Source organism: Podarcis cretensis (assembly GCF_951804945.1).
Source record: "Podarcis cretensis genome assembly, chromosome: 2".
NCBI lineage: Eukaryota > Metazoa > Chordata > Lepidosauria > Squamata > Lacertidae > Podarcis > Podarcis cretensis.
In genome coordinates this window covers 59,618,128-59,645,970 of record NC_137171.1, presented here as the reverse complement: position 1 = coordinate 59,645,970, position 27,843 = coordinate 59,618,128, and the positions used below count along the sequence as shown (strand labels likewise).

General features: G+C 41.8%; 1 long non-coding RNA gene across 1 annotated transcript; it reads right to left on the bottom strand.

Annotated features, from left to right (window-relative positions):
• Window positions 1–728: 728 nt before the first annotated feature.
• On the bottom strand, window positions 729–25,406 carry LOC307211527. Its single transcript, XR_013836507.1, has 3 exons — window positions 24,857–25,406; window positions 24,131–24,169; window positions 729–844 (listed from the first exon to the last, which is right to left on the bottom strand). It is a non-coding gene; the product is annotated as an uncharacterized lncRNA (long non-coding RNA).
• Window positions 25,407–27,843: the final 2,437 nt, after the last annotated feature.

The following is a 27,843-nucleotide window of genomic DNA, read 5'->3' as shown; positions in this document are numbered from 1 at the left end:
ACCTATCCATTCTTAAGGAAATCAGCCCTGAGTGCTCACTGGAAGGACAGATCCTGAAGCTGAGGCTCCAATACTTTGGCCACCTCATGAGAAGAGAAGACTCCCTGGAAAAGACCCTGATGTTGGGAAAGATGGAGGGCACAAGGAGAAGGGGACGACAGAGAATGAGATGGTTGGACAGTGTTCTCGAAGCTAAAAACATGAGTCTGACCAAACTGCGGGAGGCAGTGGAGGACAGAAGTGCCTGGCGTGCTCTGGTCCATGGGGTCACGAAGAGTCGGACACGACTAAACGACTAAACAACAGCAAACAACAACAACAACATTATATATATATATATATATCTCCCCACCAATATTTAGGTTTCTTGCATCATATGAAACATATTCATACAGCTTTACAGAACCTTTCATGTATTTTCTACCTCCGGTGCTAATCCAAATCTTTTTTCCTTTAATTAAAATATTACCTCACAAGTGCCTTCAACCTCCGGTTCAAACTGTCAGACTCAATCCCAGCTCATTTTGATAGCAAAGTGCTCATTCGTTTGAATGACAACTTTAATTAACATGGCCAATCCACTGTAATTGCTATATTATTACCAAGATATCAACTTGTAGGATTATTTCAATATTTCATAATGAAGGACATTCTTCTTTAAAATGTTGCTAAGGAACATTCTGGGGCATGCAAGTTACTCGCTCCCCACCCTGTCTTTTTGGTTTTCAAAAAGCGACATTAGAGAAGGAAGTTATATCAAAATGTTGAATAGTTGGACTAATTTTCTGTGACTGCAGATGTCCGAGGGCCTCTTCCTTCCACAACAGCAGTGATATTTCAAAGCCTGGAACAATGAAGAAGACCAAGATGGGACAGATAAAACTTAGCACTTCTTCACACAGCACATAGTTAAACTATAAAACTCCCACATGAGGCAGCGATGACCACCAACCTAGATGGCTTTAAAAGGGGATTAGATAAATTCATGGATGAGAGAGCTATTGATGGCTACTAGCTGTAATGGCTATGCTGTTCCTCCATGGTTGGAGGTGGTATGCTTCTGAATACCTGTGGCTGGAAACTGAGAAGAGAGTGCTCTTGTTCTGGAATCCTGCTTGTTGGTTTCTCACAGTCATCTGGTTGGCCAGTGTGAGAACAGAATGATAGACTAGGTGGGCCATTGGCCTGATCCAGCAGGCTCATTTAATGTCCTTATGACTTTCCATGTAAGGGCATATCCCAGTTTGATGCTGCCCAAATGGTTTTGGCATTTAAAATATTAAGTGGGGTGGTATGGATAAGGGTTCTTGTGGTATCATGTGTGATGGGCAACCAGATTCCAAAGGGTGAAAGGGCATTTGATTGATCCCCTTTCCTTGCTTATGGTGATAATGGGGGGGGGGCACCCACTGTTTCTTTCTCTCCCCAGAAAGCTGCACAGTCCACTTTTTATCAGCCTATGGTCTAGGCTGACAATCAGCCACACAGAGGAAAAGATTGTCCTGAAAGCAATAGAAGAATCAAGGCCAACTTAAGCAGAACACATTAAACTGGATACTAATTGGAAAGGTAAGAATCTGGACCAGTGTCTATTCTGCAATATTATCCGATAGAAGTGATACCCAAAGCCTTCTCTGCTGTCCTGCTGGATACATATTACTTAGATATCAATGAATCTGTTTAGACAGATGCCATTTTCAGGCAACGGTTATGCTGTGAAGAGTTTTCGAATGAACTCTCCCTTTTAGAACTCTGGTGGCATACGGAGCGGGTAGCAGGAAGTCACCCCTTTGGCATTCTTGTGGTCAACCCATTGTGAAATGTTGTACTGGTCCACGGAATGGAAAACATGTTTTGTAAATATGAAGCACTTAGTAAATAGTGGTTGACCTTTACTTCATGATCTATTGCTGTTCCAAACAGAATATGTGACAATATTTCATAACGTCTTGTGCCTGTAGAGACACAGGGCCCAACCCACCTATCAGAAGAAAAGAAAACAGGCCAATGGCCTATCCAGTTCAGTATCCTGCTTTCTCAGTGGCCATCCAGACGCCTATGGAAAGCCCAGAAGCAGGGTCCTGATCACAACAGTGCTATCCTCACCGGTAAGTCCCAGAAACGGACATTCAGAGGAATAAGGCCTCCAACTGCAGAAGCAGAACTATGATGTCCAGTAGAACTTAGCGATCATGGCCAGTGTCTAAAGAATTTGTCCGATCCCTTTTTAAAGCCCTCCAAGTTGGTGGCCATCACTACATCTAGTAGGAGTTAATTCCAGAGTTTCACTATGCGCTGATGTGTGAAGAAAAACTTTATTTTACCTGGATGTTCACAAGTTCTGTGAGAGAGAGGGAGAAAGACTTTTCTCTATCCATATTCTCTATGCCATGCACTATGTTATAAACCGGTTATTCGCCTTTTCTCCACAATGAATGGAGAAAGATGGGTATTGTAGTCAAGCAGCATGGTGAGTGCAACCGGTTAGCCATGCCCACTCTAGAAAGCACTAATGCAGGGGTCAGCAAACTTTTTTTAGCAGGGGGCCAGTCCACTGTCCCTCGGACCTTGTGGGGGCCGGACTATATTGGGGAGGGGATGAATGAATTCCTATGACCCACAAATAACCCAGAGATGCATTTTAAATAAAAGGATGCATTCTACTCATGTAAAAACATGCTGATTCCTGGACCGTCCGCGGGCCAGAATGAGAAGGCGATCTGGCTCCCGGGCCTTAGTTTGTCTACCCATGCACTAATGTCTTAGGCAGCCACCAGCAGACAGCATTTAGTGGTAAGCCAGCAATGCTTGAAAGGAAATGATTGCATACTAATTATCCAAAGTTGCAAGATGTGAATCTTTGAAGCCTTTGCTCATAAGCTCTCATGCAACCCAACGAACAGGACTTGCCCCTAGATATAAGGCATTAGGGTGACTTCGGATGTTGTTCAGGTAGCACTAAAAAGTAAGTTTTTGTGGGCCTCCTACTTCACTCTTACCAAAGGAGACTGTCTATGCATTTGCAGCTTGTGTAGATCCCAGTGTAAGCTTCTCTTTTGACATTACAGTGGAGGAAAATATTGTACTTATAAAGGTGAAAAATAGTCCCACTGGCTTTGACCAAATGCCTTTCTCTGAGGTGCAGGGAGGTATCTGTAGTTGTGGAAATGGCAGGGTGTGTAGCAGCTCCTCTCAAATGCAGGCACTGGTTTAGACAGTCACTGCTTGTATGAAATTCCTGCTGGGCTACAGACTCCCATGGGTTTGATTTATTTGATCTTCAAAACTTATTAATTGGGGCACTAATGAGTCTTGTAAGTGGTACTCTTCAGAACTTTTGAGGAGGGGATTGCTTGCCTTTTTGCTCAGCAAAAATCAAGATTACCTCTCCCTCTTCCTCTTTTTCACATCCCTTAAAGACTTTCTCAAGTTCTTCATTTACCTTTGTTTGGAATTTTCCTGGATTGTATGGGCTCATACAAATTATTAATTGGAGGATTTCCTTCTAGCTGCAAATGACCTTTTAAAACCTGGCAGTCCTTTATTAGGTCCTCTTTCCTTTCTATTGTTTCTTCTGCAGTGAGCAACTTTAAAATCCAAGGAGCAGTTACTTAAGGCTTATTCCCATTTATGTTCCTAAAACTAATCTTCATGTCTAAAGTAGGCATCCTTCTGTTTCTCCTTCCAGAATCATTACTTAGGCTAATGACCTTGCAAGGTGATTGAATGCACTTTTTCTGTTAAAAGGTTCCTATGTGGACAGAGACCTCAAATGTACAGAGAACAGTTCTGAGTGATCCGAAGCCCAAAAAGCATAGTTACATGCTTAGGTGGGGGGCGGTCTTTTGCCAAGAGCAAAATTTGGACAAGGATTTGAACAAGGTTGTCCCTTGGTAAGCAGATTTTATTTACAGATAGAATGAGAAAACAAGGAAGAAAGGGGAAAGCGAAAGAGAGAGTTTGCGCCCCTGCAGTATCTGGGAAATCCTCAGAAAAGCAACAAAAGGACTCCTCTAATGGCCAATATGTAGCACCTTCCATGGTTTCAGTCTGTTACAGTATACTCTTTTAGGCATGGGAAGTCTAGTAGGAAGTTAAAACTTTGGTATTTTGCAGAATTTCTACCTGCTAAAGAGCAAAGATGCAACAAGAGCCCATTATCTGCAATTTCTGGAAACCACGGAAGACATTTTTGTTCCAACAAGATGTCTCAACTGGAGAAATAGGCCTCTGTCAAAGTCGTCCCCTTTGTATTGTTTTAAAATCCATCTTTTGTTATTGTTATCCATGGCTTTAAACTGTTTTTAGCTATTTCATTGTATTTTGTACATCACGGTGAGACATTTGTGGAAGGGGATTCCTAAGAACAATAAAATTTGATTAAGTAAATATAGAGGCTTCTTCAATAGTTTGTTGTTGTTTTTTGCCTGTTCTGTGCCATTGCCAGGGTTTATTAGTTTGTAAATGTCTAAAAGACACAGTGAGCTTGGAAACACAATAGAGTTTTACTGAGCATCAATTATCCATGGACATCTAACCAGGCTGCTTGAATTTAAGCCAGATGGGTGAGGGAAGAGGCCTTCACGTGATGAATTATTTGGTGAAGACACACTAAACTTTTGTCTCCTAAAAGTCATCAATGTTTCAGCAACAGTTTGGCGTACATACGAGGAGATATTAATCCCCTCATTAGCAAGAGACAGGCATTGTTTCCTTTTTGAACTTGATATGTCTGCATACAGAGCAAAAATCCCAACATAATTTATAGGAAAGCACAGCTGAGGAGCACCTGTTCTTACATTACTTGTTCTGCCCAATTAGTTGGGCGGGGAACAAAATCCACCACACCATTAGACATGAAATCTTAGAACGATGGAGCCATCAGGAAATCAGAAGTTTTGTGTTGGAATTTTAAAAAGAAATATAATGTTTAGGCTTCGAAGCAAATTCTGGTTATGCATATAAAACCCCTTACCTCTTCCATATTCATTTACAACTAGAATCCTAAAGTATGAATTTTCTCTAATTTATCTCTTGTTGGCTTTTGCTTTCCCTGTTGCCCCAGTACCAGAGCTGTTTTCTTATCTTTTAAGTTCTCCTGTAACTTAAATTTTAAAAGTATTTTAAAGCAGAGATTTTCCTGCATATAATTACCGTAATTTGCGTTACAGCAATAGGCAGAAGCTGCTTACTGGATGAGGCTATGCCAGGCTTCCTCAAACTTGGCCCTCCAGATGTTTTGAGACTACAGTTCCCATCATCCCTGACCACTGGTCCTGCTAGCTAGGGATCATGGGAGTTGTAGGCCAAAAACATCTGGAGGGCTGAGGTTGAGGAAGCCTGGGCTATGCTAATAGGTGAGTCAATGTTGCTTACTGGGAGTGAGAGGATCGAGGCAATGGGGAGGTTGGAGTGCCAGATTGGCTTCGCTGCTAGCACAACCGCATGTGAAAAATCATTTTAAACCACATGTAAAAAATCATTTTAAAAGTGTCATCATGCTAGACCCAACAGCATTAAAACTTACAATTAAAGCAAGAAAAATAAAGAATAGAACATGTAAAAACCACCTCATCCCTTCCCTTCCCCAGTTCTACCACTGTGTGTTTTAAAGCAACGTTGTCGTCGAGCATTTTTCTATTAATGAAACACTTCAAGAATTCTTATATGTTTCCCATTTGGAGTCATTGATATTTCTGTAGCCTTTATGTCAAATGAAGTGTCCAAATGTCCATGCATTGATTTTGCTGACCAAGCCCATTTTGTTTATTCTGTTTTAAAATTAAGTATCTCATGGGACTGTGTTCAATGAAGTCACCCCATTAATGCAAGGAGTTCTGCCTGTGCAATAGGACTTCCTTTCCCTGCGCACCTCCTAGATCTTCTGTGGGAGAAGCACAGAACAGATTTGGGGGGAACAGGAGCACATGGGAAGAGGAAAGGAGAGGATGTCCCATTGGACAGGCAGAAGCCCAGGATATTCAGCAAGGATCAGGAGGTACAGAGGGGTTGTGGAGCTGGCACCCTATCAACAGTGTTGTTGCCATATTGCAGCTGGGGGGGGGGGCAGCAGCCAGGTTGAGGGGTCACATTGTTGCAACATATAGTTTATTTACCTTGAGATTTTGAAATAAAAAACTGGTGTTGAGGATCATCAATTTAGAGTAGCAATGGCCCCTCACTTGCAGGAAATGTCTTACCCTGAATGCCTTACCACTGAGCCTCTTGGGTTTGCCAATTGGAAGGTCGACGGTTCGAATCCCTGTGTTGGAGTAAGCTCCCGTTGCTCTGTCCCAGCTCCTGCCAACCTAGCAGTTCGAAAGCACACCAGTGTGGGTAGATAAATAGGTACCACTGTGGCGGGAAGGTAAATGGCATTTCTGTACGCTCTGGTTTCCGTCACAGTGTTCTGTAGCACCAGAAATGTTTTAGTCATGCTGGCCACATGACCCGGAAAGCTGTCTGTGGGCAAATGCAGGCTTCCTCAGCCTGAAAAGTGAGTTGAGCACCGCAACTCCATAGTCACCTTTGACTGGACTTAACCGTCCAGGGGTCCTTTATCTTTTTACCTTAACTCTGAATTTAGAACTTGAAATTTGTTTGTTTGTTATTAATCAGCATCATGTATATGCTGCCCCCAAAACACCTTTCAATAAATGTAGATGTTGGACTTCCTTTCTAGACATTGTAAGACAGAACTGTGGTTGAGTTCCTGCAAAAGATAGCTTGGGCACAGCTGCCACAATCGTCACCAGAGGTTGTCAGCCTATGAAATCTCAGTTTGCTCTCCCCTTCAAAAATTATAGCAAAGAAAAGCAAAAGCCAATGTGGTGTTGGAGCAGTAGCAGTAGCAGTAGCAGTAGCAGTAGCAGCAGTAGCAGCAGCAGCAGCAGCAGCAGCAGCAGCAGTAGTAGTAGTAGTAGTAGTTGTTGTTGTTGTTGTTGTTGCTGCTGCTGCTGCTGCTGCTGCTGTTGCTGCTGCTGCTGCTGCTGTTTTATTTATACCCTGCCCATCTGGCTGGGTTTCCTCAGTCACTCTGGGGAGTGTTCAAATGAGACATGGGAGACCAGGGTTCAAATCTCCACTCAGCCATTAAGCTCACTGGGTAAGTCACTTGGGGCAGTCACTATTTCTTAGCTTAACCTACTTCACAGGCTGATGTGATGATAAAATGGGTAGGGGGAGAACTATGTATGCCTTCTTGAACTCCATAGGAAAAAGGGTGATATTAATGTTATAAGCAAACAAATAAACAATATTCAGAAGCACTGTGCGTGTTCCTGCTTCAACAGAGAGCTTTTAGATTTTGACACAAGATAAACTATTCCAAAATATTAAAATTCGCAAGTCAGCCACTGGGCTCAGTTTTATTTAGAAGCATATTTGTCTTTGCATACGCCACCTTTAATTGTCAAGAACTGCCAAAATATTTTTGAAAGGCAATGGGGAAATGCTCCATCATTTCATGCAAGATAAATAGCTTGACTAGAGGAATGCAAAACTGTTATTTGTGAACATGCTTCAAGTTGTACAATCTCTCTAATAAAACGGTGAGGGGTTGTTTTTTTAAAACACACTTCATAAATCAAGTTAACATGGACCAAAAAAAAAAAAGTTATCAGGATAATATATCAGACATGACTTCAAAACAGAGTCACCTCAGTGTAAAATAAAGACTCAAGTAGGAGCATGTGCATCTGTGAATTATTTGGATTCTTTACCTGCATTAATCACAACATGAGACACACAGCTCAAGGCAGAGCATATCCTACAACAGCTAGGGTAGCACAGTAGGTTTTTTCCACATGCCCTCCATCCTTCCTGGAAGTACCTTTGATGAAGAAAATCAAAAGAGAGAGCTAGCTATTATTCATAATTTTTAGGGGAAAGAATGATTGGGGGAAAGCAGGCCACCAGAGCAGTCTAACCCTGCTGCTCACTCCTTGCTCCCAAAGCCAAAATGTGGAGGAGAATGATGACCCATGCAAAGTACAGCCCTGTTTATTTGCTTCAACATCCCTCCCCAAAATCACTGTGCATTTGGAAAATAATTCACTGTGGTTAAAGGGCTGCCCTTAGTCTGCTTGGTTTCCTTCCTCAGAAAAGGAGGGAGATACTGTATGTTTTACTTTTCTGGGGGGTGGGCAAGGCAAAGTTGCTGCTCAGAAGGCAGGAAGCTCCTTTATCTGCCTCCACATGCCTTGTTAATGGGGCCAGCCCAAGACATTTTGCCACCCAAAGCAAACAAGAAAATGGCACTCCCAACCTGGTATTCAGAAGCAGAGCCAGCCTTGGAAGTTTTCTTGCCGTAGGATCAGAGGAGGAGCGGGCTACTGCTTGCTAGATTCTCCCTGCCACAGCTGCCTCCAGCATATGCTGCCTGAGGCAGTCGTCTTGCTCAGCATAATGGTAGGACCGGCCCTGAATGGCACAAACTGATTTGGGGAAATAAGAATCTGCCTCAAATCACCTCAGTTTTCACCTCGTTATTCAGTGTACACAGAATCTATGCACATCCCTAATATATGTATCAGTCTCTAAACAGAAATGTCCATTACATGCAAATTCTATCTATATTATGATGAGAAACCACTTAGTGACTGTTTTGCTGGCATGCCTATACACTCACTACATAGCTTTCATTCATACAGAGTCATGCACACATAGAGTGAGGGATACCAGTAAAACGTAGAATATTTTTCTCAGATAGCTGAGGCACATCCACATGTGCTACAAACCTAGAGAAGAATTCAGCACAACGTTGAGGAGATTGCTCTGCCAGCACAAGTATTTCTGCTTCCTTAAAGAACATTCTCCCTTCTGCTCCCCTGCAAGCTGCTCTGGGGGTTCTCCCCAACTCCAACCCCACCAAGCTAATTTGGGTGGGGCTGGGGGGCAGACAGGGGAGGAGAGTGAGGAAACCCCATGGCATTGATGGAAGTCCTCGCCTGCACTTCTGCTAGCTGGACTGGTTAGTTGAATACAGCCCTTAATTTTCATATCACCCAACATCTGCTGCACTGCTACATTTTAAACTCTCTAAAGTTAAACATGTAAGTAAGGCCCAACCTGCTATGCTCAATAGCTCTTTTTGCAGCCTGTTTTGAATGCAATGTTTCTTTCCTACTGCAACAGTGTCAAGGATTGCCATTTCCTGAAGGTTCACACACACACAAACACACACAAATGGTTGGAAGAGCTTTCGCACACAGTTCTGGACTTTTCTTTTATATCAAACTCTTGCTTGTACCAGGCAATCTGGGATTAATCAAGCCTTAGAATAATAGCAGCACTTAAAGTTTATTACAGCTTAAAGCAGAGAGCATCTGAGCCAACAAGAATGTGGTCTTAATCATCGTGGTTTGAATTTACAGTTTAAGTAACATAAATTTCCCTCCTTGCCACTGGGGCTCTCCTTAGGTCACCATTTTTCCAGTGTGTTACACACTCACATACACAACCCACCTCCAAACGCCGAAAGGCTTTCAAATTGCAGCGTTGGAATTCTGAGGTCAAACAAGAAAGCTGCAGTATCGCAAGGCTTCCCCCTGAATTAGAAGCCCAGTCATTTCTGCATTGGGAAGACCTGAACATGACCACAAATGCAATAGTGGAATTCAGCTTGGATCCTACAAATCTGGGCATGTCAGAGAGAAAGGAATTCATTCCCAGATTCTGGGGAAAGAGGCACCACACCAGCTGTGGTGTTTCTCTCCTCTCTCAGTAAAACGCTCAAAAGCACATCAATACGCAGATGTTCCAGTTATATCAGGGTAGCCTCCATTCCCCGAAGCCCTTTCCCTGCTTAAATAAATGTCTTTGTTTTGCCTTTAGATGAGGGGTGGGAGAATTGGGGGGAAAAGTTATTGCTGCTATAAGGCTCTTTTTACTGCTCTCCAGTTTCATCCACTGAGGGTGTGTGTGTGAATGAGAATAAAACAAAATTTAAGTACAAATATATAATAATGTAGAGCACACGGGTGGCACTGTGGTCTAAACCACAGAGCCTAGGGCTTGTCGATCAGAATGTCAGTGGTTCGAATCCCCATGGCAGGATGAGCTCCTGTTGCTCGGTCCCTGCTCCTGCCAACCTAGCAGTTCAAAAGCACGTCAAAAAAGTGCAAGTAGATAAATAGGTACCGCTCCAGTAGGAAGGTAAATGGCGTTTCCGTGTGCTGCTCTGGTTCGCCAGAAGCAGCTTAGTCATGCTGGCCACATGCTGACCTGGAAGCTGTCTGCGGATGAACGCCGGCTCCCTCAGCCTATAGAGTGAGATGAGTGCACAACCCCAGAGTCGTCTGCGACTGGACCTAATGGTCATGGGTACCTTTACCTTTACCTTTACCTTTATATAATAATGTAAAAGCTACAGATTAAATAAAAAAGCACACAACACTGAGCAGGATTAAAACTGCTCAGGAAAATATGAAGGTCTTTCCTTGGCACAGAAAGAAATGGTGAAGCAAGTGTCCAGCAACTGTCTCTGGGGACAGCATGCCACAAGTTGGGCACCACCACTGAGAATGCCCTGTCTCTGGTGGCCACCAGCCTTACCTCACCTCAGCGGCAGGGGTGGGGGGACCTGCAAAAGGCTTTTTTCATCAGATATCTCTGTGTTCAAGGAGATCTTTATGATGATGATTGACCTTTTAAGCACCGTGGTCCTAAGCTGCAAATAACGTTTGAAGTCAAAAGCAGCACTTTGAACTGGGTTCAGAAATGGACTGGGTATCGGTGCAGTTGGCATAGCACAGGTGAAATATGATCACGGCACCCAGGCCCAGTTAGCAATCTGGCAGCTGCATTTTGTGCTTACTGCAGTTTCCAGAGCACCCAAAGACAGCCACATATACAGTGGACCGCAGTAGTAGCCTCTGGGAGGTTTTTAAAGTATGGTGAAATGAGGCCAGAGTTGCCATTCTTAATCTGCTTCCCATGTCTCAGATATTTAGCCCCCAGAAAGAGATACCTCTTAACTCTGTCATATATTCCTGCACAAGCATACACAGTGTGCACCGATTCACTCCTCTGCACTGCATCAGGATGTATTCAGATAGTAAATGTTGCTGAATAAATGTTGTTGAGTTACAGCTGTTGCATAACAAGAACAGTCCAAGTTGATTCTGAGATTCAATCCTATAACCCTTTCTGGGAGTAAGTTCCATTGAACTCATCGTGGCTTACTTCTGTGTAAACATGTAAAGAATTGCCTTGTAAACAGAAAAATTGAATGCAACATACTAAAAAAAACCTTGCTTTACCAATGTGAGTTGCGGGTGGGAGCTCAATTAGCGTTATCCTTGGTGAGAGAATAATTTTTTGCAAATGAACAAGTGTCCGTATTTTTAACATCGTGCTCCATATTTTCCTAGCAGTTGTAGCATACTAGAATCTGGAGCAGTCGGACCCATGTTTTACTTAGGACTCAAGTGTTCTCTTTCTCTCCCTCTCTCCCTCTCGCTGTGTCACACACACACACACAGCCATGAAAGATTCCGGTGGGCCTCAGTCTGGACTTGCTTGAAACACACTAAAGCTGTTGGAATAAAACCATATCCTGCTTACACCACTCCTCTGACTTTTTTTGGGTCCCTGAAGCATCTTACAATGGGGGAGGGGGAACAAACTGTGCAACTTGAAAACAATATGTGGCTGGAAGATTTTAAGGCGTCAATAGTGTGCAAACTACTTGGCATCAGGGGCACTTTGGAGTGGCCAGGGACTACTAAAGTGGTAGACAAGGAAGGGGCACTAGGGATGCTCCAGAAAGGAGGCTTCCCCAGGGAGCTGTAGATGGTAAGCAGTGTTCAACATATGCTGAAATCTTCCTGATGTCTTCCTCTGTCCTGGTGATTAACCAGCATAAGGGTTAGGTTACATCTATGCTCTATGTCTCATGTCGGTCTGTGTCTTGGGGTTGCCCAGCTGTTTGGATGTCTGTACACATACAATGAAGCTGTGGCCTTAGCATAGCATTCTTTGCTCCTCCTTCATCACAATTCTTGGCCTGGGTGGAAAAAATCTATCTCCTGTGAGTTTGTGCCCTGCAATCAGATTGTATCCTGTTTGTCAATCTACCAAGCTATACATAATCTTTGTATTTGCATTCTAGGACTTTGTGACCTTTGTTCAGTTCTACTCGAGACATTTGTGGAAAGAGATTGCAAGGATTATAAGCTTTGTTGTTGTTGTTTTTAACAGACTCTCTTAATGTTATGTTAAGTTCTACAGAACTAAGTACTATTGAAGATTACACTGGTCAACAACAAATTTGTTGTCTGCATTTTTTCAGTTGATTTAGGACAAATCTGATGCACTGAATCCAAAAATCACATTGGTTTTGCTCAATCAGGTCAAGTTTTTGAGTTATGGCCACATGTCTTTTTTATGTTTTTGTTCACATGTAAAATGGTAAAATGCCATGTCGAATAATTGTTTTGATTGGAAATGATTATTTTAATGGCAAGAAGTATTCAGGTCCGATAGTTCTGGGTGATTATGTCGAAAAGGGATCAGTTTGAAGTCATGAAACCTCGAAATCTTCCATAAATTGGTGCAGCAAAGCATAAAGTTGGGGGATCAAAACTAAGTTAATGGGGCAGCCGCCTCACGAAGTATCCTGATCTTCAATCAGCACATCGTCCTGTAGCTCATTGTGATGAAATTCCAGTGCTTATTTTCGGAGAACTTCCTGACATTAGTGACGAAGATGCCTCCAGTGTTGAAGGACATGAAGAAGAAGTGGTTCTTGAAGATGATGCTCCACATCCATTTTCCCAAAAGGAGTTGAGTGATCTAGTTCACGACCTCAGCTTGTCAAAGGACTCTGCCAAACTGTTGGCATCCAGATTGAAGGAAAAAAACCTCCTCTCTGACAGTGCTCACATCAACTTCTTCCGCAACAGGCATCAAGAGTACCTCCATTTTTTCTCAGAAGAGAAGGACTTGGTGTACTGTGCAGATATTGCGCAGCTTCTGCTCAAGTTTGGAGTGCCACAGTATGAACCCAAAGATTGGAGACTCTTCATTGACAGCAGCAAGCGATCACTGAAATGTGTTCTGCTACACAACGGCAGCCGGTTTGCCTCTATACCCCTGGCTCACTCAAGTACACTGAAGGAGAACTATGAAGCGGTGAAGTATGTGCTGGAGAAAATTGGTTATGATCAGCATAAGTGGTTTATTTATGTTGACCTGAAGATGGTGAACTTTTTGTTGGGACAACAGTCTGGCTTCACCAAGTACCCATGTTTTCTGTGCATGTGGGATAGTAGGGACCGTGCTCAGCATTACACGAAGAAGGACTGGCCTGTGCGGGAGGAATTGGTGCCTTGCAAAGAAAGGAACGTCATCAACGACCCTCTGGTGGACAGAGACAGAATACTCTTCCCACCGCTGCATGTCAAGCTCGGCTTAATCAAGCAGTTCACCAAGGCTCTGGAAAAGGATGGTGACTGCTTCACTTACTTGTGCCAGGCTTGTCCAGGATTGACCATGGAGAAGTTGAAAGCTGGCATCTTTGACGGTCCTCAGATCCGTCAGCTCATCAGAGATCCAGAGTTCGGAAACTCAATGAACGAAGTGGAACTGGAAGCGTGGAAGGCATTTGTTCTGGTAGTGAAGAACTTCCTTGGCAACAATAAGGCCAGAAACTACGCAGAACTTGTCAACAACATGCTGACTGAGCATTCCTGGAGTTCCAGGAAATGGAAGTTCAAGCCCTGAAGTTTGAAAAATGGTGAAGCAACATGCAATTTACATGTACTTACCTTTATCAATGCCCACCATTCAGTTTACAGTAAACCTGACCTGATGGAGAGAAACGGATGCCATTTCCTGATTCAGCAGTGCAAAAATACCCTAAATCAGTTGTAGAAATCTAGACAACATTCAAAAAGTAAAAAATTGTTGCCCAGTGTTATTGCTGTATAACAAGGACTCACCCCCAAGTCTCATATTACAGACGAATATACCAAATGTTTGGTCAACTCTCATGACAGTAAATCACCTCAGGACTTCACAGTTTGACCAACATTAAATAATAATACAGCTTAATTATTTTTCATTATAATATTTCATATATATAAATTATTAGGGCCTTCTCGGTAGTGGTGCCCTCCCTGTGGAACACACTCCCTTCAGATGTCAAAGAGATAAAGAACTGCACAACTTTTAGAAGACATCTGAAGGCAGCTCTGTATCAGGAAATTTTTAATGTTTGATATTTTATTATGTTTTTATATGCGCTGTAAGCTGCCCAGAGTGGCTGGAGAAACCCAGTCAGATAGGAGAGGTATAAAATAATAATTGTAATTGTAATTGTAATTAAATAAATCATTAAAGCTGCAATCTACAGTTGCCTGGGAGTAAGACCTATTGAACTAAGTCCCACTGAAGTTAAGAGGTCTTTGCTTTAGTGTAGGAATGTACTGTAATAATTTAGGCTTCATCAGCATGGTGCGGGGTGAAGCCCTAACTGCTAAATATGAAAGTTAAAATATTGCAGAAGGTGACGGGAGGGAAAGGATTGGCAGCAAGTAAGAGTAACTTTAGCTCGAGCTTTGCATTAATTTTTTCAGGCACCATGACTAATTATTTTAATAAAAACAAGCATGGTATTTTGCCAGGGGACGTTAAGTCTTTCAAAGACTACCAGGGGAAAACTCAGAGGACTTATTAGAAAAATGTTGTAAACAGATGTATTTTAACATCTGTAAGATCCTCACGCTCTGCAAGACATTAATAACTTACATTTTTTAAAAAACCTTGTTGGCTTTGTCTTAAGTTATATTAGGGAATGCTGCCACTTTTTGAATTTTTTGAAGCTGTTAAAAGCATAAAGCCTTTGTTTGGGAAAGGGAAATTACCCTTTTATAGTGTGTGTACACACTCACACACACACACCTGGAACTAAGGCCCAATTAACTCACTGAAGCTTACTTCTGAGAATTGCTTTATATTTTGAATATTTTGAATAGGATCAATCCTATGAGACATCTTCTCTAAAAAAAGAAAAGTCTTCAGTAGGTGTTCAGATCCTTGTATACTCACTGCCTGTCTAATGTCCACAGAGAAGGAATTGAACAGGGCCAAAGCACTGTTATTAAGGATTATTAAATTTCTACCCAGCCTTACTTCTATTGGAGCCCAGGTCAGCAAACAGCAAAGTCATAAATACAATACAATTTAAAATAAAACACATGAAATCATATTTAAAAAATTAAGAGCATCAAAAAACATTTAAGAAAATTCAGGTACATACACAGCTAATAAATTGCAAGGTTTTCAGAACAGTCTCCTTTGGCCATCCAATGCCTGGGTGAACAAAAATGATTCCTCCTGAATTTTAATAATGAGGGAGACAAACAGGGAGGTCTTTCCACAAACAGGGAGTCACCAACCAGAAATTTTTGTCATGGGTCAACACTAAGCAGGCTTCACCAGTGGTGGCACCACTTATTGGGCCTCTGTGATTAGAGACACTTGATATTGATAGACTTAGATCTCACAGCCATTTAGGGTTTCACATGCTTAATGCTAATACATACATTGCATTGAACCTGGTAGCTGATTGGCAGCCAGTGCCATGTTTTCAGGTCCAGTGACACATGGTCCCCTGGGCTGCCCTACACACTCTCTCTCTCCCTCTCTCTCTCCCTCTCTCTCTCCATATAATGTGACTGCCTCAGGCAGTAGGTGCTTGGGGACCTCAAGCTATAGCAAGATGCTGGCAGACAGAGCACTGTGTGCCATGAGGCTGTGCCTATTAAGCTAGCCAATTGCCCTTGGGTGTGGTGGAGGATGTTGTCCCATCACCAATGTACAAGCAAGACTCAATTGTCAGTCCATTCAGCTGCTGTATGTGGGATGCTGGGACAGGCGCCATCTTGCCCTTTGCGTCAGGCAGCAAAATGCCTTGGGCTCACCCTGCTTGTTTTCCTGACCTTTTTAACCACAGAGCCAAAATATGGCAGCATAAAGTTGCTTTGCTTGTTGGCCAAGAAAATATGGGCCTGATGATGGTGGCGAAGATGTTGCAATCATTCCAAAGGTCAGGCTTGCAACAGTCTGGAATCTTGAGTTATTCATCCCAGCACTCCAAAGACTAATTACGGTAACTTTATTGAAATGGGAATGGTTTTACAAGCCATTTCCACTTGAGCAATTGTGCAATGATTACACTACCATGAGCAAAGGAGAAAGGACCTCTTGGATGCATTAAGAGTTTGATTCTCTAATGGATTAGTGTTTTCAGGCTTGAAGTCCAAGCTTTGTACTCAGATTCCCGTTTTTACTTCATCCTAGAGCGAGTCAGCCCTGCAGCTGTACTCTGAACTTTCCCAACCCCAATTAGGAAAAATAAAAACGAAATGAACAGCTGAGGTTTCAAAGCAACCTGACTTCAAACGATTTGGTGTCTCCCCACCCCCAGCCCTTCTCAAATTAGAAAAACAGACAACCCAACCCAAAAACATGGTGCCCTAGCTAGGCTTGAAATGATTGGGGCATAGGCTCCTTATAAAGCTGAAAGATATCAGGCAAAATCTGTTAACTGTTCCATCTGTTTGCCTCTCTACTATTTCCCAAGATCTTTCCCAGCCCATATTTAGATTAGTCCGTTCTCAATATTCAAATTAAATGGTTTTTCAGCAGTTTTGTTCAAGACATCTTGCTCTTTAATGATAGGGAGAGTGCTGGAGATGTCCAAAATAAGGATGAGAAGCTCCTTCCCACCTGGCTCATTGCAGTCAAAATTTGATGGCTGTCATATCTCCTCTCAGTCTCCTCTTTACCAAGCTAAATGTACCCAGCTCCCTCAATCATTCCCCATAAGGCTTGGTTTGCAGACCCTTGATCATCATGGTCACCCTCCTATTCTCACATTCCTGCTTGTCCATATCCTTCTAAAATTGTGGTGCTCAGAACTGGGCACAGCACTCCTGACCTTGTATAAAAAAAATGATTTATCAAAGACTGAGAATTTGACTAGAGAAGGAAGTGAAATAATAAAATGCAACTTTCCAGACAGGAGTTGTGGTCCAACAATTGGAAATACTCTTGGACAGAGATGGGATACAAATAAAAAATTATTATTATTTAAAACTGAATCTACCAAATTGGCAATTTGTGGACTGAAATACAGCTATCTTTCCAATTTTGCTCTTATTCAAATACTGTGGTGCAGTTTTTTGAGCAAACAATTTTTTTGGGGGGGAATACATAAGGGGAGATTGTGCATAAAAATAAATCAATTTGTGAAAATAACATACCAAAAATAGATTGTATTAAGGAAAATCCTGCAGTAACAAGTCTCAAGGTCTATAAAAAAACAGTACATTTCCTGGAAGGCCAGGAAAGGTACTGTTTTGTTCCTATAGAGCAGGCATGCCCCAAACTCAGCCCTCCAGATGTTTTGGGACTACAACTCCCATCATCCCTAGCTAACAGGACCAGTGGTCAGGGATGATGGGAATTGTAGTCCCAAAACATCTGGAGGGCTGAGTTTGGGGGTGCCTGCTATAGAGACATGCACATGCCCTTCAGCCATGCTTCTAAGGCAGTTTCAGAACAAAATACATACACTGAGAACAAAATGCGTTAACAAAAATTAAACAGTATCTATTCCTATTGACACCTCCCCTTCCTTGGACCTAACAAGCTTCTCCTGGCAAGATGTCAGTTTCCTTTTAAATCACTTGAATAATGTGAAATTGGAAAGGCTTCTGTTTACTGGTCCAGGTTTGATGAAACAAAAGCAAGATGAGGCACAAATGGGTTGGGCACGATCAGTTCTTTGACTGTAAGGTGATAGAAGAACACTAACACCTCACACTCTTAATCTGATAACTGATCTTGCCCCACTTAATGCCTCATCTTGCTTTTCATTAAACAGGGGCCAAAAAACAGCTTTCCCCCTTCTTGTGGAAACTTCCTTTTGTCAGACGGAGCATGAAATAAAAGAAGATCAAGTGATGTCAAACATTTTCCAGCCTTGCTTCTTGTCTTAGGCCACAAAGTTCAAAAAGAAACTAGCATAATTCATGAACGCTTTATATGTCAAATGCCAGATAGACTCAATGCATTATTTTGAAACAAACCATGATGTTCCCCTGCCTTTTAAAAATGGTTATTATTTTAAATTTTCCAGGGGAAAAGAAAGAAGTTAAAGCTTTGTGCGCATATTACATCTTCAGTATCCTGGGTTTCCTTTCAACAGAGGGACTTTGGAAACAGACAGACCTTTGAAGCTTTGTTTTCCCAGGGCTGAGATATCCTGAGGCGCAGAGGCTGACTGACTCAGGGTTTAGAGAAGAACAGGGAAGTGTCAAAGTCCTCAATAAATGGCCACCGTGTTCTTCCATAACAAAAATCAGTTTTAAAGTCCTGTACCATTTTATTTTCTGTCAACACTAACTACACCAGCTTTTCCTGTACTATATTAGGCCAGTGGACATATATCCCTTGTGATAACAAATGAGCAAATATTTTGATAGGAAGCCATTTTGTAGTTGCGATTTAAAGTGTGGCTAACATTTCTAATATTTGCTAATAAAGCCCAAGTCTAGGATACATAATATTTCTCTCTCTCTCTCTCTCTCTCTCTCTCTCTCTCTCTCACACACACACACACACACACAATTTGATTCATTTATATCCCACTTTTCTTCCAAGTAGCTCAGGGTAGTACACATGATTTCCCCGCATCTCCATTTTCTTTCACATCAACCTATGAGGGAGGTTACTGTATTTTTCTGTGTATAAGACAAGGTTTTTTATTATAAAGAATTGTTAAAAATCGGGGGTCGTCTAATACACGGATACTGCAGGGGGGGACATGCGATTGGTGGCAACCACGAGCAGCAGATTGTAATTGGCGATTGGGCGGGTGATTGATGGCTGCAGCAAGGCCTGCTGGTGATTGGCGGCTGCTGCAGCAAGAGGGTGGGTGATTGGCAGCTGCTGGCGGCAAGCAGGCAGACAATTGGTGGCTTCATTGAGGCGGGTGAGTGATTGTCGGCAATCCTCCCCAAGAGGGGTCGTCTTATACATGGGGCCGTGTTATACATGGGAAAATAGTATATGAGAGAGAAAAAGAGAGAGAGAGAGACTGGCCCAAAGGGACAAGTTCTTCATTATTGTGGTTAACTAGCTTTTATTTAAATACCTTTATTTATGTGTCAATTGTGTTATGGCCCTAATACCTTGAAGAGTCAAAACAGCTAATGCTGAAGCTGAGGTCTGTTTCTAAACTGCTCTTCCACTCTAAGCTTCCATCCTGAAGGTGTGAAGTCTGGAAAGGACAGTTTGTTTCTCTTGACTCATGAACCCAAAGGGAGAAAACTACAGGTTCGCCAGGTGATGGTAGTGATGGGCATATATGTCTGTATTTGGTTTCTCTCAGTTTCTCATTTTTTCAAATCTTGAGTTCAGTTCTCCACACATGCATATCAGGTTGTGATTTTAAAAACCAAATCAAACCAAACCACAAATCCTCTTGAAAATTACATTATTCCACTGCACATTCCACCTTAGTAGATGCATTTCGGAATCCCCTACTTGACTGCATTTCAAGATTCAGAGAAGTGTGAAGGGTTTCCTAAAGTCTGTACTTGAAGATCTTCTAGAAATAACAGTTAAAGAAAACCCCCAAGAGCTGCTTCTTTTTTCAAAGACTCTAGGTTTAAAGTTTTTTTAATTATTGGGTAAGATCCAATGCTAGTCGTATTCCGAGTAGACTCTTTACTGTTAATAAGCATGACTGACTTAAGTTCCTTAATTTCAATGGGTCCTCTCTCAGTGGAACTTAGCAGGTTACAACCAGCTATAGTGCATGATTGCTATGTGGATGTTTAATTATGCTAAGTCCCATAGAAGTCAGAGCATATTTTTAAACGTGATTGGTTGGGGCTTCTGATCTTGTGTAGGTAGAGCAAAAATGTGTGTGTTCATCACAATGTAATGGTGTCCATGTGGGGTCTATGCTGTTTCCTATATGGACATGAGAAAGCATGTCGGAACATTTTCGGAGAATTGGTGTGATTCAGTGTTGCTCATCTGTTCTACATTTTATGACTGTATAATTTTGTGATGATAACATAGCTTTTTTGGGACACCATGAAACTTATACTTTTAATGAGCTGTCAGCTTAGAAATATTCTTCTGTACTCTGGTTTCTCTTCAGATTGTAGAAATCTTTCTCCTTTTTAAAGAAATATTATTCTAAATAAATAGCACTTTTAGTTACCAAAATTAAACTTAATAATGGGAACCACTTGCCCCCTGTGAAAACAGGACATCTCCTCTTAATTAATTGCCAACAAAGGACATAGAATATACTAGAATCCTTGTGGTTTTCCATCCCAACTGCCCTCCACAAGTCCTTGCCTCGAATGGATCTGTTCTCAGAGGCTGAATGCCTGGTTCCTATTAAACTAATTCCAGCAGCTTACTGCTCAGAAAATTAAAGTACAACTTTATAGCTTGTCTGCACAATTAGTTTATTACAAAGTCATGGGATATGGACATAAATTACGTTATACCCAGTATATGTGGCTTTTCAAAGGAGAAGTATGGATTTTCTAATTGTATCAGTTTCTAGCAAATTCAACCTGCTGGAGAAATTGTTCCTGAATCAACTCCTTGTCCTACAAAATGTCACAGACCAACTTCAATTTTTAAAACCAGGAAGAGCCCTGAACATTCGCTCTGAGGTTTAAAGGAATTTATTTGAACTGGCATTACAAAGAAGTTAGGGCTGTAGTAATAGGATTGTAGTCACAGGAAAATGAAGCACATGATTCTTGTCACATATGGTGCAATATATCAGCCTGTCTTGGCCCCTCAGCTTGTCTGCTTCATGTGTAATTTTGAAACAAAAGATCAGAAAACCCTATTAATCCATGAGAAAATCCTATGAATCTCCTTAGTTCTTTAATATCTTACTGCCGTGAATCATTACCAACAAGGCTCCCTGACTACCTTGATAAATGATCCTATACTTTGCAAGAATAATAAACTCGCCAAAGCAGCTCAATTTTTTGTGTCGTGAGCGATCGCAAAAACTAAACAATGAATGAGCACTCAAGATTAATAAAACAATCCTTATGCACTTCTATCCAGAGGTTAGCCCCACTGAGCTCAATGCAATTATTTTCCCAGGAAATTGTTACAGGGCTGCAACCTAAACCTTTCTTTGGATTAAACATGCAGACACCCTATTGTAGGGGTAACTAACCGGGTGTCCTCCAGATGTTTTGGACTCCAACTTCCATCAGCCCCAAGCAGCATGGTCAAAGCCCAGGGATTGTGGGAGCTGTAGTCTTTAACATCGGTTGGATATCTCTAAGTTGAAGACTGCTCAGAAAGTCCGCTATAATCACATTTAATTTCAAAAGAGTGAACTTAACTTATTTAGGGGGGGTGGAGAGTCAGGTTATGTTAAAAGGAAGCTGAAATGGTCATAACCCATAAAAATGATGATGACAAACCATTATAACAGATGGTTTGCAAAAACATATTGGAAAAGGAAAATTACTGAGCAGCTCAAAGGTTTAATACAGCGTTGCTAAAGAAGTTAATAAAAGTCAAGAAGGCTTCTTTTTTAAAATGTGGAAGTCTCCCAAATGAGAACAAAAATGAGCCCTAACTCGATCATTGCAAAGGTACGGTAAGTTGATAAGGCTAGCTGGAAATATCAAATGAAAAGAGCTTGAGAAGTGCATTACTCGTACTTTTAAAACCAGCAATAAAGAATGATGGCTGTGATGTAAATATATCAAAAACAGCCAAAGATCCAGAGAAACGTTTGGGTTTTTAAACAAAGGAGGTATAACAATTATGAAAGGAGAAAAGGGAGGAGAATTTGAATGACCTTTTTATCTTGGTCCGCCCTACCAAGGATGCTAGAGAGATACCCACCCCAGAACTGCTCTTTCTAGGGATAGCATCTGAAGAACTAAATCTCCAGAGATGGCAAGAGATGAAATTCTTGGACCAAACGACAAAATGAAAGAAATTAACTGGTTGCGGAGTGTGGGTGACATATATCTGAAAGGTCTTAAAATTTCAAATGTCACACACACACTCCTCACGCTGAAATCAGTCTCTATACCAGAAGGTTGGAAGGTAACCAAAATAATCTCAATTTTAAAAGGGAGGGGAGCCAGGAAATTTCAGGGCCACCTGCCTGATATATATCCTGTGTAAATTGATAGAATTTAGTACTATATTGTATAGATAAATGTTATCTGTAGAGGCATGTGGACTCAAATTTTGTCGCACTCCGTGGATGAAAGCCTGGGTCTGACAAAAACATGGGGGAGCAGTGGTGACGCAAGTTTGCAAGGCGGGGCGAGTTGCCACTGTCTGCCAGGGCTCTTTCCAGCTGGTGGCGGCCATTTTTATTTCCCCACACACACCTTGGAATAGCATTGCTCTGATGAGGACTTCTGGGAAAGTATGTCAAATTCCAGAGTGCTGATGAATTCCGACATTTTCCAATTGCTTCACACTGGAATCCTCTTCTACCTTTGAAAGTCCACCTCCCACCCCAAGGATGCTGACTTTTAAGATCCACTACAGAATATCCAGGGAGACTCATTCCCCACCCGCCGCAGCCCCAGTGAGTTCTGAGAGCTATGCTTTTTTTTAAAAAAAATATTTTCTAAGGAAGTCTGCAACTGCATAGGAAAATTATACCCCTTTTGCAAAAGAGCTGCAGGAAGTGAAGTGCTCTCAGCTGTGCATCCATCCCTTTTTCTACTGGGAGTATAAACAACATTAAACAGTTTCCATCAGTTTATTTTTTGCATCAGCTGTCCCCCCCACCCCACCCTCAGGAAAAAAAGAAATGAAATCCAGTCCTCAAATTCTTTGGAAAAGGCAGAAACTGAAAGAGTGCTCATTCTTCTCTCTCTTTTTCTTTCTTTCTTTCTAGGAGCATTTTCAGACCATTGACTCCAGGCCAAAACCCCTGTAGGGGTAGTAGAGGCATCATTCATTAAAAACATGTGCAGAGCTCTGATAGATTGTGTCAAGGAATGCTTACTCTAACCAACTTTGACATTTAACAAAGAGCCTTTGACCCCCTGCTATAAATATTTAGACATTAAAATAGTCACAGAATCTGTGTATCGAGCTTTAGGATGCTCAAAAGAGTGAAAGGGTTTTCCATTCCTTGCCTGTCGGTGCAACACACTCGCTTGAGTCTGAACATTCAGTCCCGAGTCTGTTCTTAATTATAGGAACTGTCAAATGCGGCTAGCTCTGGAAGGGACAGATTTGTCAGCAGGGATGGGGAACCTGTGACCCGCCAGATGTTGCAGGACTACAATTGCCACCACCCCTGAATACCTTAAGCCAGACACCTCCAAGCTCGGCTCTGCAGATGTTTTGGGACTACAACTCCCATCACCCCTAGCTAACAGGACCAGTGGTCAGGGATGATGGGAACTGTAGTCCCAAAACATCTGGAGGGCTGATTTGGGGGGGTGCCTGCCTTAAGCTATGCTGGGTGCAGATGATGGGAGGGTTTGATTCTAGCATTGGTACAGAATATCTGTGGGAGGGACAATGCAATATGCCTGAAAAGGGGGTCCCAGCCTTAATAATCCATTGCAACACTAAAGGTCTTCTTAGCATGGAGATCTTTCACAATGAATTAAAATGTGCTGGAAACTTAACTCCTCATACTATTCAAAATCTACTATTGTTAAGAAAGGTAAAGGTAAAGGACCCCTGGATGGTTAAGTCCAGTCAAAGTCGACTATAGGGTTGCAGCACTCATCACGCTTCATGCCGAGGGAGCCAGCATTTGTCCACAGACAGCTTTCCAGGTCATGTGGGCCAGTATGACTAAACTGCTTCTGGTGCAATGGAACACTGTGACAGAAGCCACAGCACACAGAAATGCCATTTACCTTCCCGCCGCAGCAGTACCTATTCATCTATTTGCACTGGTGTGGTTTGAACTGCTAGGTTGGCAGAAAGTGGGACAGAGCAATGGGAGCTCACCCTCTCGCAGAGATTTGAACCTCCAACCTTCTGATAAGAAAGCCCAAGAGGCTCAGTGGTTTAGACCACAGCGCCCCCCCCCCCCGTGTCCCTACTATTGTGTAAACTCAGTGCTCACCTGTTTTTCAGAGATGCCATGTTTTCAGCAGTAAATTGCCTGCAAAAAAATAAAAATCAAGGTGCACATTATTACCATTCATATTAGAATTAATGAGGACTGGGCTGGATAATCAAGCTACAACTACTGGCCTTTCTGAGCAATAATAACTCAGTAGGATTTGAAGATGCAGGACATGCCAGTGTATGTCTGATCTGGGGTATAGAATGTAATTGGCTCTACCCCTAGACCCAACATTTTACTTCTGCCTCTTCCCTCGGGCCCATTACCATTGTGCCCTGACTCTGCTTTTTGAACTTTGGGGTTCTAGTAAAAATCAAAACTTGAAAACCTGCTGTCTGTGCAGCCTTGCCCTACATTTATATTGTTGGTGGTTCCTGCGGGTAAGCTTATATCCATTCAATCCTCCAAATGCTATGAGTAATAAGTGTTCTCGAAGGGGAAATGATCACGGAGTTTTTTGCGAGCTTCCTGCAAAATACAATTACAGTGATGGAGTAATTCGGTAACCCACTGCTTAATCCAGAAAGAATGAGATCTGATAGAGTCATGCTCTGCGGTTGTTAATGCAAGAGTTGTATCAACAACTCCAGGGCTGCCTGCTTTATTTATTAAAAAGGAATCTGGAGATAGGAACAATTATGGCAGATTAACCTTGGCGTGACTCCAATAGGAAAGAAATATCACCAGGGCCAAACTTTGCTCCAAATATAATATCTCTCTTACCGTTCCTGGGGTTCTGTTTGTTATGTTTGGATGATTGAGCTGTAGTTAATTACAGGAACATGATGCCAATATTTCATGCCAACTAGGCTTCTCATGATCTCGTGCTTCGCTATAGGGAAGGTGGGGGAAGAAATCCTTTTGCCTCGATGAAGTTTCAGCAGAACTCTCTTTGATCTAATGGAACTGTTTATTTCCCACTGGCTTCCCTTTGTTTCTTTCTGTTTGGGACAATTAATGGCGTGAAATCTGAATTTTATTTATAGTGGTGGGTTCCTCTTATCTCCTCCCCACTTCAAAACCATGTTTGACTTCCATGACAAAACAGCCGTGTGTCTTACTTCCAAATTCTTTATGAAATTGCTGCTCCTCTGGCAATATATTTGTCTTCTTGATTCAACTAGATTTACCAAATTGTAAGCCTCAAGGCAGGGGGTGTCTTTTGGTTGTTGGTTTTTTAACTCATTTGTAAACAACCCCAGGAATATTTTTTTGGCTGAGTCACGGGGTAAGAAAAAATGCTTTAAACAATTAAATAAATTGTAGACACATTCTGAATTACTTTTACTAGGGGGGAAGTCCTGGTAAGCACAATGAGACTTGTTTCTGTGTAAACATGCGTAGCATTGTGCTGTTAATGTTTTTAAAGGTTTGTGTTTTGGCTGTCCCACTGTCCATTTGGATAAATGAATGAGGTTATACTGCGCTCAGTCAGTTAGAGGCTGGAAGAAATCAGAGGAAAGGAAAGGACAGCTTTCCTGAGTCAGTCAACATCTCTCATCGTAAGTAAAAGGAAATGAGGGAGTTCCTGGATTCATTTAAATAGAGGATCAACTGGTCTGCAAGGAAAAAAAAAACATTCTGCTTTCTAGTCTGTTTATTTGGTTGCTTTTTCAAGTTTTCTAAGGTAGCAGGCATCACCACCACATCTTGCAGCAATGAATTCCATGAGTTAATTACTGTAAGCCTCTTGTGAATAAATGCTTCTTCTTTTCTTGACTCTACTTCCAGTCTTTCAGTGAATGACTTCAAGTTCCAATATTCTGAGAGAGAGAGAGAGAGAGAGAGAGAGAGAGAGAGAGAGAGACGAAGTAAATAATTTGTCCCTGTCCATTTCAGTGTCCATAAACTCTTTTTATTTGAAATGGCTCCCAATTTAAAATGAAATACTAAGAATTAAAATTGTCTTTTAAAAACCTGATACCAAAAAGAAAAACCCACAAACCTCTGCCTGCAACAACATCAAAACCATTTTTAGAGAAAAAAAATCTAAAAATCAGCAGACTAAAAAGTACATCAAACTAAACTGAAATAAAGATCAGCAATTCTGTCAACTTTCTTTGAAATGCTCTTTTAAAGGCAGGTTCAATGAGGTATGAAGCAGAATGCAATAATGTGGCCATTTGCTTCTCTGTTTTGGTGACACTAGTGAAAAGGCCCCACTCTATGTGTTAACAGTCAGTTATCATATCTCTCTTTTCAGAAGTATAGGGCAACCTGAGAAAATCTTACAAATATCTCAAAGAGTGGATTGAGAGAGGATACTCTCACTTTCTCCAAATGTCAGACTATGAGGTCATCCAGTGAACTTTTATTAAACCACAGGTTGACATTCACTGACACTTAGATGCATAATTATTATACTCTTAAACAACTTTGCTAGCTCTGGTTTCGCTCCTTATTAAAAATTAACTTGACAGACAGCATGGCCTTTGCTAAGTCTGCCTTCATTTGAGGTGTTTGGTGGTTCCATAGATTTATTTCCTCAAATCAGGTCAGGAAGTGCTAGCTAGAAAGCTGGATCATTTTACCTTTCACAATATACATGGAGTTTTCCTCTTCTGCAGGCTTTAAGGAAAACTTGAAGAGTTTAAATCTTATAGGAGTGAATTCTAGGACATTCTGCTGGGAACACAGTTGTACCTGAGATTAAGAATTTAATTCATTCTGGAGGTCTGTTCTTAACCTGAAACTGTTCTTAACCTGAGGTACCACTTTAGCTGATGGGGCCTCCCACTGCCACTGCGCTGCCACTGTGCGATTTCTGTTCTCATCCTGAAGCAAAGTTCTTAACCCAAGGTACTATTTCTGGGTTAATGGAGTCTGTAACCTGAAGCATCTGTAAGCTGAAGCATCTGTAACCCGAGGTACCACTGTAGTCATTGAACCCCTCCATGTGTTGGTTGAACTCCACCTCCCATCAGCCCTAAGCAGACTGGACAATGTTCTGGGATGGTGGGAAATGTAGTCCAACAGTATCCAGAGGTCCACAGATTCCCTATTTGAGGTGAGTGGGTGCACAGAAGGTAGAGTTTTCACATGCTGGGTAAAGCCTGCCCCATTGAAAGTGCTGCCTATCACACAACTGTCAAAGGCACATCAGCCATGCCAGAAATCAAAGTGGCAACACAACCTATAAATGATCTTGAGCCATTGTTAGCTGGGTGCCTCAATGCTGGTAAGATAAAGCTTGTTAACTGTTCCTGAAACACTTTCAAACCCCATCTATGCAAATGTTTTCTCCCAACATCTTAGCAACTGCTAGTAATTTTCTTTTCAGCTGACTTTAATTTTCAGTAGAATTCCTTCTCAACCCGCAAACAAGAATAGCTACTCCAAAAATTTTGCTGTGTATTATTGATTGTTCCTTTTTTAAAATAATAATTTGCTGCTTAATTTTTTTTTCCTGGTAAATGGGCACATGCGGGTCTTCACATACTCCATGCGTCTCATTGCCAGTCACGGTTCATACAAAGTGCTTCAAATCCACAAGAGAAGAACACTGACCCCTGGTCTGTTTCTGGAGAAGGAAGGAAGGAAGGAAGGAAGGAAGGAAGGAAGGAAGGAATCAGCAGATCTTTCCTGTCCCTAAAAAAACAGACCTTTTTAGCATGGTGGTCAGAATTTAACTTGAGGGATTAGTAACAGCAAAAACACAGCACAAACTTTCACTGGGAATGAAGAAATGTTGCTCTGACTGTCCAATTCCA